The 16,693-nt window shown below is 41.6% G+C and overlaps 1 protein-coding gene and 1 long non-coding RNA gene across 3 annotated transcripts in view; one reads left to right on the top strand and one right to left on the bottom strand.

The window, feature by feature from the left end:
• The window catches only part of foxp4 (forkhead box P4), a 465,538-nt gene extending 461,373 nt beyond the window's left edge, over positions 1 to 4,165 (bottom strand). The window contains exon 1 of one of the 2 annotated variants that reach the window (XM_072278682.1): positions 3,454 to 4,165. The gene's annotated coding sequence lies outside the window, so the exon portion shown is untranslated. The remainder of the gene's footprint in view (positions 1 to 3,453) is intronic. The other variant, XM_072278678.1, reaches the window with a different exon arrangement.
• On the top strand, positions 3,868 to 8,823 carry LOC140209979 (uncharacterized). The gene is made up of 3 exons (XR_011889118.1): positions 3,868 to 4,204; positions 5,623 to 5,935; positions 8,782 to 8,823. It is a non-coding gene; the product is annotated as an uncharacterized lncRNA (long non-coding RNA).
• The last annotated feature ends 7,870 nt before the right edge of the window (positions 8,824 to 16,693 follow it).

Raw genomic sequence — 16,693 nt, 5'->3', positions numbered from 1 at the left:
TGAGGGACATTTTGGATCAGGACTTCGAAACACACTTCAGCTTGTTAGTAAATACACTGAAAAATACAGGAGCAAAAATTTTCAATTTATAACACGATAGTCCGTATAAATCACAACTACTTTTTTGTTACAGTTTGTTTCTACTCCAATGCGAGGCGAGATATATTAGTTCAGTTGCATGGGATCTGTTCTGTCATATATGACTGTATGCTTCCAAGATTATCTACTTAACTTTCAGCCAAGCGAACGCTGTACTTCAAGTTGGTATAATTGAGAACAAGTGTTTTATTTTGGTTAACGTCCCTTGGTTGTGTCTTGGCATTAGAGCGAAAGAAATCTTTGCAGCGTCTCCACATCTGCTGTGGTGCAGTGAACAAGTGAGGGCCCTTCCGCCAATGTTAGGATAGAACTCAACCCAGAGATGTCATGGGAATCATTTCGAAAGGGGAACCCTACACTTGGGATGTGAGATGTAATAAAGAAATCAACATTAGAGGGAGGCATTATTTAAACACTCCACTCAAAGGAGTATTCAAGCAAACATGCACAACTGTATGTTCAACTGTTGAGAATTCCGGGATTGATAGCGCTTCGTGTTAATCTCTTTATTAATGATAGCCAGCCCGTGCTGCATACTGTGCTAGGCACATCTGAATAATAATTGCATGTCCTCAATTAATCACATAGCCATTTCTAGACTTAAAAATATACAGCCTCTGGTCATTCTGAAAATAAGAAACTTTAAAATATGTCGGAAGCATTTGAGTTGATGTATATAATGGAAATATTCTGAAAGATAATGCTTGGACACGTAAACAGTTTGAAGTCAGCGGCGATTTCCACCATTGTAAATCCCTCACGCCAACCACGGGTGAATTCACAAGGGGTCCGGGGACATTTGGAGTTTAACCCTTTTCATATCTCCCAGCGCCCTCGGGCAGATTTCAAATAACGTATGTTTGTGGATTATTTCTGTTTAGAACATTATGATTCATAAGGGTAAATGAGCAGTTTGACCGATGAATTTCCGATTGCCTGGGTAGCGACTGATTCTCACCTCAGAGCCAAACGTTTTCTTTCTAAAGTTTACCACAAAACTGTCCTTAGGAATGACTGGGGGAGAATACTTGCTTGGAATTTACAAATGCAATGCTTATTTTGGATAATTTGGTCCAGTATCAGTACTTGATAGAAGGTGTATACTACTTGAAAGCATATAGAATGCCCAGGGTGTAAGGTTTGCGAAAGGCGACTGTTTCTGGAGATTCAGGGGATAGAGAGTGCAAAAAAAGAGGTTCGGAACGAATATACATCTGTTCGACAGATATCACAACGTGTGACTGAGTTTAAACTCCGCGCACATGGGGGGAAATCCCCGAGTCTTGCGGAGCTGCAACAATCATTACCAGGTGTAAATGTCCTGTGATAATGTGAGCGAGTCTGGAAATTGGTGAGAGCTCGTAATCTCTTTCTCTTCTCAAGGTCTTGCCATTTTCCCCCTCACACGTTTACCAAATGCATTGAGTTCTATAACCAAACCACGCACCAGAAAAATAATTGCATTTTGCGCTTACTACAATCGAGCCATCACCGTTTGAGCTCGGCACTAAGACACGGCAAATAATTATTTCACGCGCACGATTCTTTTAACATCGAGTTCCCATGTTAAAAAAAAATCACCCGCGCAATAGTCTGATTTCATGGATTAATTACGAGGTGTCTGAGAGGTTAAACTCGACTCGAGCGCTATCGATTAAATCGAGACCAAGCGATTTAAATAAAATAAGTAAAAAAGCTGAAACAATTCGGCCTTGAAAGTTCGGAAACTAACAGCACAAAGTTGTGGCGGCTTCACGGCGGGCTTTGTACTAAACATTCGGTAGTTTCGCGTGTTGCTCCTTAATAATCCAATACGGTAATCTATTAGGATATCTTAAAGAGAAATAAACCGGCATTTAACGTTCTGCAGTTATCACCACCAATCGTTTAAGGACGATTTAAGGGGCTCTTGCAGTCATGCAGTTGGAGGTCTCGGCAATCAGACAGAAAGCGAGTACTGCAGAAGGCTACTGAAACTGACCCGTAACTGACAGCGGCGATCAGGGAAATGCGAAACTGCAAGTTTCACCAGGGGCAACGAAGGGAGAACAAAATATGTGGCGAAGGAACGAATATAAACCTATCTTCAAAAAAAAAGACACTTCAGGAAATCCCTGATCTATAGATTTTACGCTAGAAAGTGACGGGTTGTTAGAATACATTGAGCGAAGTTCGAACCAGTCAGGATCTCCCTTACCCTCGCCCCCACCCCCAACACCGGGCTCAATTAAAGACCTCTGGCGTGTGGAGGGCAAAACATGGGCAAGTATGAGTTAGGAGGCAGGGTGGACGGAAGGAAAACATCGGGAGAGGTCCTCCTTTGCTGGGAAGTTGCGGATCTTAACGCGGCCACAGAGTACACAGCAGCTGATACGATTCAATCGCCTCTCCCAGTCCATAAAGCTGGGGAGAGGGGTTTAACAAAAAGATACAAACTCGAGAAAAGAAACTCCAGACGACCTGCCGCCGCTCGGCACTGGACACACTCCGCCGCAACCCAACTATTTCGATCTTTTACTACACTTTAAGACCTGGTTCATATCACCTCACTTTCAGTTCGACTATCGAGGACAATTCTTTTCAGATCGAAACCCCAACAAACACCCAACAGATCCTCGGCCGCGTTGGTGAATCCCGGTTCCTACCCACCCACCCTGCTTTGACCGTGACTGAATTTTCATGCTAATCTTTACGAATTTAAACTGCCTCGATTCCGGCGCCGTTTTCTCCCTGACGGAAGCATTGTCTCACAGAGCGAGCCCCAACATAGTTAATCAGGTCAGATCCGTACCCGGCAGCTCCCATCCCAGCCACATCAAATCACCGGATTATAGGCAAGGAAATGTTCACAAGTTTAATGGAAAGGAAGACCCGCATATGTAGCAAGCCTCCAATCTTAAACCACGTTCTAAACAGTCCACCAAAAAGGAACTACCAAATTCGTAGAGTCAAAACTGGACCTGAATCATGTTTAATCCCTTCCTTGCAAATATCTCTTATACACAATCAGACTTTCAAATACAGCCGCCTCCCCCACACCCCTTTCACATGTTAAACCCAAAGCCTTTGAAAGTTCAAATTGATCTGCTAAATGGAAGTTCTCCAGTCTCCGAACCGAGCTCCGACATCATCCGAAAACTTTTCGCAAGAATGAAAAAACAATGCCAGACATTATCTCAGCAAATAATAATACGTTTTTTCATATATTAAAAAAGTAAGGAATATTCCTTCTCTATAAACAAAATGAAATCTTCAAAACTTTTAAACTGCGACAACTTCAATATCAACCCCCCACCCTGCCCAGAAATGAAACGAGTCACAAATGGCTGTAGGTTGGAACTGCGAGTCACTAACCTGCGTGAAACCTGCGGGCTGAGTTCTCTCTGTCTCTCCTTTTCAATGCCACAGAATCATGAGGACTTCAGAAATCAATGGGAAAATGTTGAGGAATCCAAAGATTCCCTCTTTTAAAAGTAGCCTCCAGTAGAGTGTGTGGCGGTGTCTCTCTTTCTGTTTGTGCTGGGTTATGTGTGATGCAATTTTCTTCCTATATTATATATTTTCTTTCCACTATTTGCAGCATGCTCCTGGGACGATTGGATTGCATTGTTTTTTTTTAAAGAGATCTGCTCTCTCTCTCTCTCTCTCTCTCTCTCTCTCTCTCTCTCTCTCTCTCTCTCTCTCTCTTTGCTTGGGAGACGGTCTCTTGCTCCACAGTCCCTCCTCTTCACCACGCTCCTTTAATTACTCAAGCGAAAAGCTCCACGATTATGAGCTGCTTCCCATTGCATCCACACAGACAGACACAGACACACAGACACACAGACACACACACACACACACACACACACACACACGCACACACGCGCGCGCGCGCGCGCACACACACACACACACACACACACACACACACACACACACACACACACACAAACCCACACAAGCACACACACACACACACACACACACACACACACACACACACACAGACTCTCACACACACTCACCAAAAGAAGCAGTCTTTAATCTCAGGGTCTGAGTTTTACACACGGGCAACGTGAGGGTGAGGAGAGGATTCGCCAGCACCGTAATCTACCTAAAGCAGGTGCTGCTCATTTTCCCCCTTCACCCTGCGCTGTGCTTGCCGTCGCTCCGCTCGCACGGTGCTTTTGACTGGGACGCGCATATCTAACGATCTCGCTAGTAAGGTGACATTGCAACCAACCCACTAACTAGTTCTTATTGTGTGAAAGTGGAATGAAAAGCTCTAAAAATAATATTAAATATCTTTAAAGGGACCTTTTTAAAAAAAGATCTTGCAGAACATATGATAGAGCACGGACACCATTTTTATATTTTATATATATATCCTGCACTTTTGAATGCTTTTACTCCCATTTGGATACAGCTTTCATCGGTGCAAGTACCCCCGCTCTTGAATTAGTCACCCATTCTTCATGCCCACTCAATGTGTGCTACTTTTATAAGGGGCTACTTTTATCCTCCTACAATTCTGAAAGGACTCAGAAAAGGGAATAATACTTGCGTAGTATTTACAACAGAGTATTTATCAGGGCGTTTCACCCAACTAGTCTATGTTGGTATTACAACTCAGATGACCTTCCTTTTCTTTCCCCAATTTACAAGCTCCAATTTTCTCTTGTTTCCTCTCCTTCTCTTCTCCTGTCTTCTCTGAGCATTTTCTCAATCATGACATCCATCACTTTCTCCATTGACAACCACACAATTGCTGTCCAGCCAGCTTCCAGTTCAAACCCACTGTAAACTGTTAGTTTCAATTGTTCACCCTCTTCTGGAAGTGTCCTCCTAATCCAACATTTTCCACAATCACCACAAAAAGGAACCCCACACCTGGATTTCTTTTGCAAACTGTCACTCTTTCCAAAACCCATTTCCCAATCTCCCTTTCCCTTTCAACATCTTTGAACGTGCTGTTCCTTTCCAATTTCCCCAAAGCTCTTTGCAAGTTTTTCTGATGATACTGAAATGATTCATCAACATCATGACTGATCAGCTAAGCAACTGGACAGAAGTAGTCCATCCATCTTAATCTTCACTGCAGTAACCATTCTCCTCCAGCTCAGTGAGATAGGTGTAGAGTTACAAAAAAATCCCCATGGTCAAAGGCAGTAGGTTCATCTCTCAAAACCACACTACCAAACCTCAAATTCTGCTCAATGAGATGTACTCCTATTTAGCTCCCATCAGGTATAGCTCACCCTAAAATTTCTATAACATTTTCATTGTTAGATTAGATTAGATTATGAGCACATGCAGTCCTCTTTTATTGTCATTTAGTAATGCATGCATTAAGAAATGATATGTTTCTCCAGAATGATATCACAGAAACACAAGAGAAACCGAATGTAAAACTGACAAAAACCTCATAATTATAACATATAGTTACAACAGTGCAAAGCAATACCGTAACTTGATAAAGAACAGACCATGTGCATGGTAAAAAGTCTTAAAGTCTCTCAAATGTCCCATCATCTCACACAGACGGTGAACCTCCAGTGCCGCAAACTTGCCGATGCAGCATCCTGGAAGCAACCGACCACAGTCCGACTCCGAGTCCGTCCAAAAACTCCAAGCCTCTGACCAGCTCTCTGAGCACCGAACACCAAGCACCATCTCTGCCGAGCGCTTCAACCCCAGCCCCGGCAACAGGCAATAGGCAAAGCCGAGGATTTGGGGCCTTCCCCTCCGGAAGCTGTACCTGTGCATCGCTGTACTCGTCTGCAAGATAATAATATAATCTTGACTTGACTTGACATGCTCTACCAAACCAAGCTCACCAATGCTCCAAATCTCAGTACGTCTCACAGGTTTGAATATTCCAGGGTATTCAACCATTTAGACACATTGCATGAAATGCCAAAACAGCAACTATTCATTTCCCTCTACAGGTGCTATCTGACCCGTTGAATTCCTCTAGCATCTTACGTGTTCTCCGCACACAATTGTTTTCTTTGCTTTATATTATACTCTGTTGTAGGCGAGGTAGCACACAACCACCCAGCACAAATAAGCCAGTAGTGATCCACTGATTACTGCAAACATTCCCACAGAGACCTTTAGTAACAGTAGAGTGAAGATTATTAATGTTTTGATAGGCTTATACATAATCAATTTTCTCACATCATTTTATCCATTTTCTCAAAATTAAATCCTATTACAAATTTGATGGAGGAATCCAAAATTATGAAGGATTGTTCAAAGTTCAAAGTTCACCATAAATTTATTATGAAAGTACATATATGTCACCATATACTGCCCTGAGATTCATTTTTTGCAGACATTCACAGTAGTCAAAAATATAATAGAAAAAAACCACACATAAGCAAAGAATTGCGAACAACAAATATGCCAAAAAAAGTCCCCTCCAAGAAGACCACAACCTTGTCATGGTTTGGAGGCTTGCATGCCTCAATGACCCAGAGAGCTGTGCTGGCTGGAGTCAGGGCTTTATGCTTTGCCTGTTGGTAGGGTCATCCATGCCAAACAGGTCAAAGAGTAGAGGCCAGATGAAGAATACACCACCAGTTCTCCAGGTTTGGGAGTTCAGCTCAGGGCTAAGAACCTTGACTGGTCAAACAAAACTGTTATGGAACCAGTAATAAAGGATCCTACATCTGTGTGCAGTGGGTATATTGCCCGGGACCTGCACGACTGACAGTAAACAAAGAGGAAGCCACTGACACAGTGAAGAAAACTGTTAACACCGCCAGAGATGGAGGACCTTTATTGCTGTCCTAAATGCTAGCAGCATAATAGGCAAAAGAAAAATGTGTAAAAAAAAGACAAACTGTGCCAATAAAAAAGTAAATAAATAATAATGAGAATGTGAGCCCATTGGTTGAAGAATCAGTTCAGAGCTGAGGTGAGTACAGTTTCTACACTGGTTCAGGAGCCTGAAAGTTGAAGGGTTATAGCACAGCTGAGAGAGGGATAGTGGCACAGGGCAGTCACATGGAAAACCAACAATAAAAGTACTCATATATGATAAGGTAATGACTGAATATTTTTATTGAATATATAAAAATTTCTTAGCATGCTGACTTGCATCTCCTAGTCATGCTGCAAAAATCTGGGGGATTGTGGAAGAACTCTCTTCAAGAAGAAGTGTATTCATCTTCTTGTCCTTGGCTGGAGAATAGTGAACAGGACATCTTTGCAGTTAATGAGGTTAAACATAACACTCACCTTGCATTGGGATTCTGGCACATGCCAATGAACTTTACTAAATCTTTATTCTTCACAATTGTTGAATGCTGTTGCTTTTACGTTGCGTGTTGAATCCTGACCAGCACAGCCAATTCCTAATACATGTAAACGTATATGGCAAATGAAGTTGGTCCTTGATCCTAGAAGGTCCAAATGTGGAAGATTCAATGGACTTCTTTTTAAAACCCAGAGCTTACATTCAAAACTGTATGCTGTTGAATAACACACACAAAATGCAGGAGGAACTCAGCAGGTCAGGTAGCATCTATGGAAAAGAGTAAACAGTCGACGTTTCAGCACAAGACTCTTCTTCAGGACTTAAAAACAATGGTGGAGATGCTTGAATAAAAAGACTGGGGGGGGGGAGTGAAAGAGGCTAGCTGGAGGGTGATAGGTGAAGCCACGTGGGTGGGAAAGTTTAAGGGCTGAAGAAGAAATAACCTGATAGGAGAGGAGAGAGGACCATAGGAGAAATGGAAGGAGGGGGAGACTCAGGGGAAGTAATAGGCAGGTGAGAAGAAGTAAAAGATCAGAGTTGGAAGTAGAGGAGGTGGGGAGGGAATTTTGTTCGCAGAGAGGAGAAGTTGATATTCATACCTTCTGGTTGCTGGGTAACCAGATGGAATATAAGGTGTTGCTCCTCCGCCCTGAGGGTGGCCTCATCTTGGCACATGGATCAACACATTGGAATGGGAATTAAAATGTTTGGCCACTGGGTAGTCCCATTGTGACATTGCTGAGAAATCTTTTAAATAATTTGATGAGGGTTAGGTTTCTATTGTACTCTGTAGTGGACCTGGAGTTAGCTGGATTGTTACAGCCTACCTACAAGGGCTGGTGCCAGTTGCATAATGATTTATGTTGTCAGACATGCAGTCTGCATATGCTCCCTGTGTGCATGCATACAGCATATCAGAAATGCATTACTCTATTTGCTAAACAATGTGCAATATAGTAAGCACTCTTGATCAGAATGGGAAGCAATCTGACCCATAACAACAATTATGCAGCCCCTTGTTCTTACTATGTACAACATCCTAAGTTAGACCTATTATTATCAGTCCAATACATATATGTATTTCTAAAAACGATGGCTAGGTAATATAGTGGGATTTGAACACTTGAGAATTTTTTGCAATGTGTGTCATACAGTTTACCATGTGAGATATACCACAGGACCATGAACTTGTATTTTCCTGATTGCATGTTATTGTTTAAAAATAAACAAGGCATGTTGCCAGTCTCGACTTTCACAGAACATAGATTACTTGGGGAAAGAAACTGCTTGCTGCATTAAACAACTAAAATTAAGTTTGGTTAACTAAATAAATCTGGAACAAAAATATAGTGCAAAAATTATAATCTTCTTTTCACTTAATGAGGTCACGTAAGGTTGAAGGCTATTTTGTTTCGCTTTCTGTTCTGTCATTCTAGGTTGGGCGATTCGGGTAATGTGAGACATCACATTTGGCCACAGGTAGACCAAGGGTGCATGAAATGGCAGGTGGGTAGCTTGAGAGGTGGTGCATTCCTTCCATCTTTTACTCTGGGCTTCTCTGTGTCCTAATGAATGAACTCAAGGTTTTCAATGAACCTTCTCCATTCTAAGCAATCATATGAATAAGAACAGAAAAAATACACCAGGAGCAGGCAAAGGTCATCTGACCCATCAGGCCTGCCTACTCAACAATTTAATAAAATCATTGGTGAGTGAATCCTATGAGTCGGAGTGGATGTTACATTTTTTTTCAAGAAGTCTCTGAAAACATCATTGAATTGTTCACTCTATTCACCTGATAACCTGATGCAGTGAGAAGACTCAGAATAATGCTTCTTGAATCAGATGTTGGGCCTTTGAACAACATGATCTGCCCATCAGAGTTGGCTGAGTTTTGGGGATGTTGGCTGGGGAGACCACAGTGATGTTAGTTTATTCCTCCTGCCAGTGGATTTGGAGGATTTTCGGAGACAGCTTTGGTGACACTATTTCATTGCACTGAGTTGAATTTAGTAGGTAGTCCATGTCTCAGTAGCCTACAGAGGGGCAGTGGCCACTGTTGCCCAGAAGAATCTGAACTGTGTATTTTGCTTGAAGTCTCAATTTTCTGTTTTGGTTTTTACTGAGACATTGGAAGCATATGGGATGTAGTCTACATTTTCCAGGGTCTTATTGTACACCGTTATTTTCAGAAGACAGGGAGGTACAACAGAGGGAGGTTGGTTGAGGTTTTTTTATTTATGTAGGGGTTTCAAGATGGTCAGGAAAATTCATCTGGTTTACTAAATACATTGGGAAAGAATATATGGTGTCTTTCCTGGCTTCATTCCAATGTAATCCTGTCAATTTAGGTTGAATGTTAAATACCTTTTGAAATGGCTTGCTAAGTCACTCAGATGTTTCAATTCTCTACAAAAATATATAACAAGAATAAACCAGATGGGCCATTCAGCATAGGCCAGCTCAGCAGACAAGACCAGTTCGCAACCAGACACAGCCCAGTAATCATATCATTTCCTCTTCACCCACATTTGACACATGCTAAAATTGGGAGAGTTGTCAACCGAATGCTTCATAGTGAAGGTCAAAGATTCCTCAATCACCATCCCTGGGCATGTCCTATGCCAGCAACAGTACACACCCTGGGTTAAGTCATTGCCTCTGGACCCCTTGAAATCTCATGGTATCAGATCAAATGTTTACTATGCACTGGTAATAATTATGGAATTGTGCTGGCAAAAGACAAGGGTAGCAGTAATAAGGGAAGATCACTACTTGAAGGTTCTCCTAAAGAGAAACTACATTCAGGTCTGGAAAAATTTTAAGGATGTGTAAGGCTGGACTGTCAACACAAACCTTGACAACAACTCCTATAAGCTTTAAGTGAATAAATAAACATTGCAAGGGCACATTCTTACCATAACATGAGCTGGTTTATATATTTATCCTTGCACGTCTGCAGTTATTAACTTGGTACTCAACAATATCAAAGCTTGACCCTTCCATTTTGCAACGACCACTATATTTCCTATCATCCTTTTCATTCCAAGATTCTTGAATACATCACCCTCTATATCAGTACTCATCATTTCCACACACAATGTTTGAATATCTCCATTTACGTTTCTGATCCTGAGATAGTATTGATACTATTATTCTGAAAGTCACAAGAATGTGAAAGATCCAAAATGCAAAAGTGAGAAAGGAAAAGGAAGCTTCTTCCTTCTTCTCAACCTGCACACTGACTTTAATCTGCTTGGCCACACTGTCTTTCACCAGGCCTTCCCATTTTTTTATCCAGCTGTGTGAAAATCCTCTTCCTCGTCTCCATTCTAAAGAAGATATAATTCTGAGAAAGACCTGGAATAATTTTGATTCCAAACCTGCTCCATTGACCCTTGTGATATCACTGGAAACCTCCTATTTCTTACCCACACCATCCGTTGGTCTATCATAAATCCGGGATTATTCTGTGCTTTTTCAAAGTCCTTATGCACCTCAATTCCAAAAACCAAAAAAACATTGCCAGCCCTACAATCAGGCCAAGATTTGAGAATTCTCTGCTCAAACCTCTTATGTCTCTTGTCTCTTATTTTTCCTTTAAAATCATATAAAGCTTATGTATATCCTTGCACCAAGCTTTCTCCTGACATGGTGTCTCATTTTTGGTTGAATTTCATGAGATAAAGGAAAGGTATGAGAATTGTAAACAACATGCCTCTCCTGTAGGATGAACCAAAACTACAAGGTCCCTTGATTTTACCACAGCCTTCATTTTAATGCACGTGGCCAAGTGGTTAAGGCATTCAACTAGTGATCTGAAGGTTGTGAGTTTGAGCCCCAGCCAAGGCAGCGTGTTGTGTCTTTGAGCAAGGCACTTAATCACACAGTGCTCGCGACAACTCTGGTGCCAAGCTGTATGGGTCCTAATGCCCTTCCCTTGGAGAACATCGGTGTCGTGGAGAGGGGAGACTTGCAGCATGGGCAACTGCTGGTCTTCCAAACAACCTTGCCCAGGCCTGTGCCCTGGAGAGTGAAGGCTTTCCAGGCACAGATCCATGGTCTCGCAAGACTAACGGATGCCTTACTTACTCAGTTTAATGCAGGTTTACTCCACACCCCTCACTGTAACACTAACAAATCATATCCCTCATTGTAATATTCTCTGATACACTACACCCCCTACTGTAACACTCTGATATTACCCATACTCCTCATTGCAACACCCGAACATAATCTGCACCCCCTTACAATACACTCCTGATAAAGCTACTCTGCTCACTGCTGCACTCTTGATATGATACACCATCAGTTTGTTATGCTATCTTTATGACAATGTTTCTCATTAATACACTGCATTTGACCTCATCTTCACCTTAAATTTATCATTTTCTGGAGTACTACTTATTATGGGGAACGTCAACTCAGACCATGAGAGGCCTGTGTTGGGCATTTTCATGCCTTACAAAGTGCAGGCATTACTTGCAAGGCATTACTTATAATGATTTGGGATAATTTATTGGTTGGTTTCCTAGTGCAAAGCTGCAAACATACTCTTCTCGAAAATAGCAAGTGGAAGTTTTTGGGATTTAGTTTAAAGGGCATGGGAATTGGAAAAAATGGATAGTTGTTTCAGACATGATGAGTGAATACACTCATCTGTGTTGCGTCATGTGGAATGTGATTGTATTATTCTTCAATAATTGAGTGATTGTCTCATGATTTGGCAGATAAGTGAGGGTTGCACCCATTCATTTCAGCCTTTTACTCTTCTGACAGCAAGACTGGAGCTTAAATGGATGAACTTTGTCTAATATTATTCTACTTCAGAAATATTAACAGATGTTAAAGTTTGTCATCAGACACTAAGCAGAAGTAAGGCCATTTGTTGTTTATTGCTGATCTGAATTAGCCTAAATACAGACACCTCATGCAGAGGATCGCTGTGCAACCATGTGGAAAATGCATGCACAGGCCTGTATCCTGCCTGTGGGCTGGTGCTGAGAGTTCCATGATGTGAAGTGGGAATAGTTGGTCAGAGCCTCTTTCCATTTATTAGGTTTAGATATGAGAAGGCCGAACAACAGTTGTGGTGCCAGAAGGAAAATTTAAAGCTGTTGCATCCTATGAAACTATGCTGTTGCTATAAAAATCCTCGGAGGCTAGGTATGGAGGTAGATCATGGGATAGAGAGGAGAGAATGTGGTTAAATAAGATGCAAAAGTGCAATAAACATGAGCAGCCAGGTGGTTAAAGGACACAACTGCTTTCTAAGGTCTCAAACGGCAATTGCTTAGTTAGAACAATGCAGTTTGTTTGTTCTCAAGCAGTTCAAGTAAAGAGCTGGTTTGTATAGTATACACTCAGTGGCCACTTTATTAGCTACCTCCTGTGCCTAAAAAAGCGGGCCACTGTGTACTTGTTTGTGGTCTCCTGTTGCTGTAGCCCCTCTACTTCAGAGATTCAGAAATTGTGTATTCAGAGATGTTCTTTTGCATACCACTGTGGTAAAGTGTGACTATTTAAGTTACTGCTGCATTCTGCTCTGAACTCTCTCACTAACAAAGCACTTTTTCCCACAGAACTGCTGCCCACTGGATTTTTTTTTGATATTTGCCCATTCTCTGTAAACTTTAGACACTGTTGTGTATGAAGACACTAGGAGATCAGGCGTATGTGAGGTAATCAAACCACCCCATCCCGCACTAACAATCATTCCATGGTCAAAGTCACCTTGATCACATTTCTTCCCCATTCTGATGTTTGGTCTGAACAACAACTGAACCTCTTGACCACGTCTGCGTGCTTTTATACATTGAGTTGCTGTCACATGTTTGGCTGGTTAGATACTTGATTCACGAGCAGGTGTAAGATGTACCTAATAAAGTGGCCACTGAGTGTAAACTGCAGTCAAAAGATAAAGAACAAATGGTAGTTAGAATGACTGTTGCCGCTTCTGATTATGGAGAATTCTTTTGCCTCAACATACGTTTTCTGTTGACCTTCTGTCTCTGTGCATCTGTTCTCAGTGAAAGTTGTGGAACTTCATCCAGGACAGAATTATGGATACGGAGAAGGAAGGGTATTTTACATTTCTCCAATCCAGTGGTAGTTTCTTTGCTCTGGTAGATATTGCCTGATATTTCAATGATTTAAGCTGATCATTTGTCTCCACTTTCTATCAAGCTTAATGTTAGTATCAGTTCATACCTGAATGTCTTCTTTGTCTTCCTTCTTCTTAAACATTTCCTCAGAGGTTGCTTAATTATTCTCCAGTTTTGTGGTTTCTGAGTTAACTAACGAGGCCAATATGGGAACCACATACTCTTCCATAGATGAGCAAGTGGTGACTGAGAGATGGGTGGTTCATAAGGTGGCATCTCCAGTCTAGATGAGAAGTCTCAACCCAAAATATCAACTGCCCATTTTTCTGTGCAGTTCTGCCTGACCTACTGAGTGCCCAGCATGAGGCTCTGATTACACTCCATCATCAACGTTCAGCAGCCCAGGTTACTTCCATGCTTGGTACCAATTTCTCAAATTGAAAACTATTTTTAGCTCTGCCATGGAAAGAGATTAACAGATAGACAGAGGACAGGAGGAACACTACCTTTGTTAAGGTGGCAGGAAGATGGGGTGAGCACGGATGTCTGTGAAATGGAGGATTTGCAGGTGAGGGCAGCCTCAATAGTGGAGGTTATTGTTGGAGACAATTTTCTGATTGGGCGTTCCCTGCAAGAGGGAGGTAAGCGGAGGTGTCTGAGAGTTGTCACCTTGCCTCAGCAAGGTAGAGGTCAGTCCACCAAACTACAACAGCACCCCCTTTGTTTGCAGGTTTGATAGTAAGATTGGGATTGCTGCAGAGAGAGTAAAGGGCAGTTCACTCAGAAGGGTTAAGGTTTGAGGAGGAGTGAGAAGTGCTGAAGTTTAGCTGGTTGATGTCTCATCAACAACAGAGATGAACAGTTCCCAGAACTGTAGCAGACAAAAAGGACTGAGATGGTGCAATCAGAGGTGGGGGTAATGTAATATGGGTGTCATTTCTATCTTAAGACATAAGGAAAGTTCAAGTTGTCAAGTTGCAATGGAAGCTGCAGGTAGGAAATATCTTTGTAAATGTGGAAATACATTCTGTGCATTAATCATGTATAGAGTCATAGTGCATAGAATATAGAGCTGTACAGCACTGGAAAGGATTGTTGACCCTTGGCCATGAAGCCAAATTAAACTAAACATGAACATCTCCCTCCATTTTCTGCATGTTGTAAATCGTTCTTAAATAGCACTATTGTGCCTGCATCCTTTAAACTCCTGGTAATATATTAAAGACACTTACCACTCACTGTGTAAAAACAAAGTTACTCTGCAATCTCCTTTAAAATTTCCCCTTTCATATTAAAGTTACATCCCTGAGTATTTGAATTTCTACTATGGGAAAACGATTCTGTATAGCCTATCTATGCTTGTCATCAGTTTATAAACATCAGTCAGGTCTCACGTCACCTTCTGATGATCCAGAGAAAACAACTCAAGTTTGTCCAACTTCTCCTTACAGCCAATACTCTCTAATCCAGATAGCATTCCAGTGAACTTGTGCACACTCACCAAAGCATCTAAAAGCAATGCACACAATCATGAGGAGAGTTATGTTTAAAATCATCTCAGGTTAAAGACACAAAATAATGTTTTAAGTTAAAGAGCAGTTTGCAAAGGAACTGCTGAAAGTGGTTACTGCCTGTACAGAGACAAGGGCAGCAATTCAAAGGGAGGATCTTGCCAGATTTCCTTATTCAATGGCCCAGGAGGCCATTAAAAAATAAAAAGATTTTGTTCAGTTTTAATTCAAAAAAAAATCTGGGTATCACTTAATGAGAAAGGGGGAGGAATAATCACGGATACAAACAAGGAAGGACAAGTTGATCAGAGGGATTCAATGCAAGACTCAGTTCCTCAGAACAGTAGGATTTCAGTCTGTGCTTAATTAGCTGACCTCAGCCAGGGCAGTAATTGTATAAGATACAAACTGTTGCAGCCTCCTGGGCCATTGAATAGGGAAATCAGACAAGATTCTCCCTTTGAATTGCTGCCCTTGACACTGCAATAGAACTTCACCTATAATTCAGATGTTCACTGTAATATACAGGATCACATATTGGCACTTTGTTTATAAAACTCCCACCCAAAGACTGGAATTCTCCCATGGTGTTGTATATCCCTATTTCTTAAACCCCTTCCAACCTTGCAAATATCCAAGGCCTCTGTATACCTCCAGTTCTAGCCCCTGTGCATATTTCCAGTTTTAATCCTTGTACCATTTGCTGGTCAGGCCCAAGTTGCTTCCTTGAACTGCTCTTTCTCTGTATTTCTTTCCTTTCAACTAAAAAAAGTCAGAAAGAAGGAAAAGAAGGAATATAAAGGTAAGCTAGACAATAATATTAAAAAGGATACCAAAGTTTCTTCGGATATAGAAAGAGTAAAAGAGAAGTGAGAGTAGATATTGGTGCACTGGAAAATGATGCTGGAGAGGTAGTAACGGGGGACAAGGAAATGGTGGACAATCTGAATAAGTATTTTGCATCACTGTGGAGAACATTAGCAGAGTGCCGCAGGTCCAAGAGTGTCAGGGGGCAGAAGTGAGTGAAGTTGCCATTACAAGGGAGAAGGTGTTTGAGAAGCTGAAAGGTATGAAAGTAGTTTGTATTTTATAGAATTACTGCCCTGGCTGAGGTCAGCTAATTAAGTACAGACTGAAATCTTACTGTTCTGAGGAACTGAGTCTTGCATTGAATCCCTCTGATCAACTTGTCCTTCCTTGTTTGTAGCCGTGATTATTCCTCCTCCTTTCTCATAAGTGATACTCAGATCTCTCTGAATTTAAACTGAACAAAATCTTTTTATTTTTTAATGGAAAACAATAGACCATATTCAATGCTCCTGAATAATAATATTTTTTTTTGCAGCAGAGTTCTTCATTGATCGAACAGTGGCCAACGAGCTCATCCAATCATCTCCCTATTGTCTAGCGTCATTGATTCATACAGTATAGAAACAGACCCTTCAGCTCACTGTAATCCATGTCACTATTAAATACTCATCCATTCTCATTGTATTTACCAGCAATTGGTCCATAGACAGGGCATACTTTTAAGATGCTTGGAAGTAGGTACAGAGGAGATGTCAGGGGTAAGTTTTTTACACAGAGTGGTGAATGCGTGTAATGGGCTGCTGGCGGTGGCGGCGGAGGCGAAGATGATAGGGTCTTTTCAGAGACTCCTGGATGGAGTTTAGAAAAATAGAGGGCTATGGGTAAGCCTAGGTAGTTCTAAGGTAAGGACATGTTTGGCACAG

This window comes from Mobula birostris, chromosome 14 (genome assembly GCF_030028105.1).
Source record: "Mobula birostris isolate sMobBir1 chromosome 14, sMobBir1.hap1, whole genome shotgun sequence".
Classification (NCBI taxonomy): Eukaryota; Metazoa; Chordata; class Chondrichthyes; order Myliobatiformes; family Myliobatidae; genus Mobula; species Mobula birostris.
This window is presented reverse-complemented; position numbering and strand designations above follow the sequence as displayed.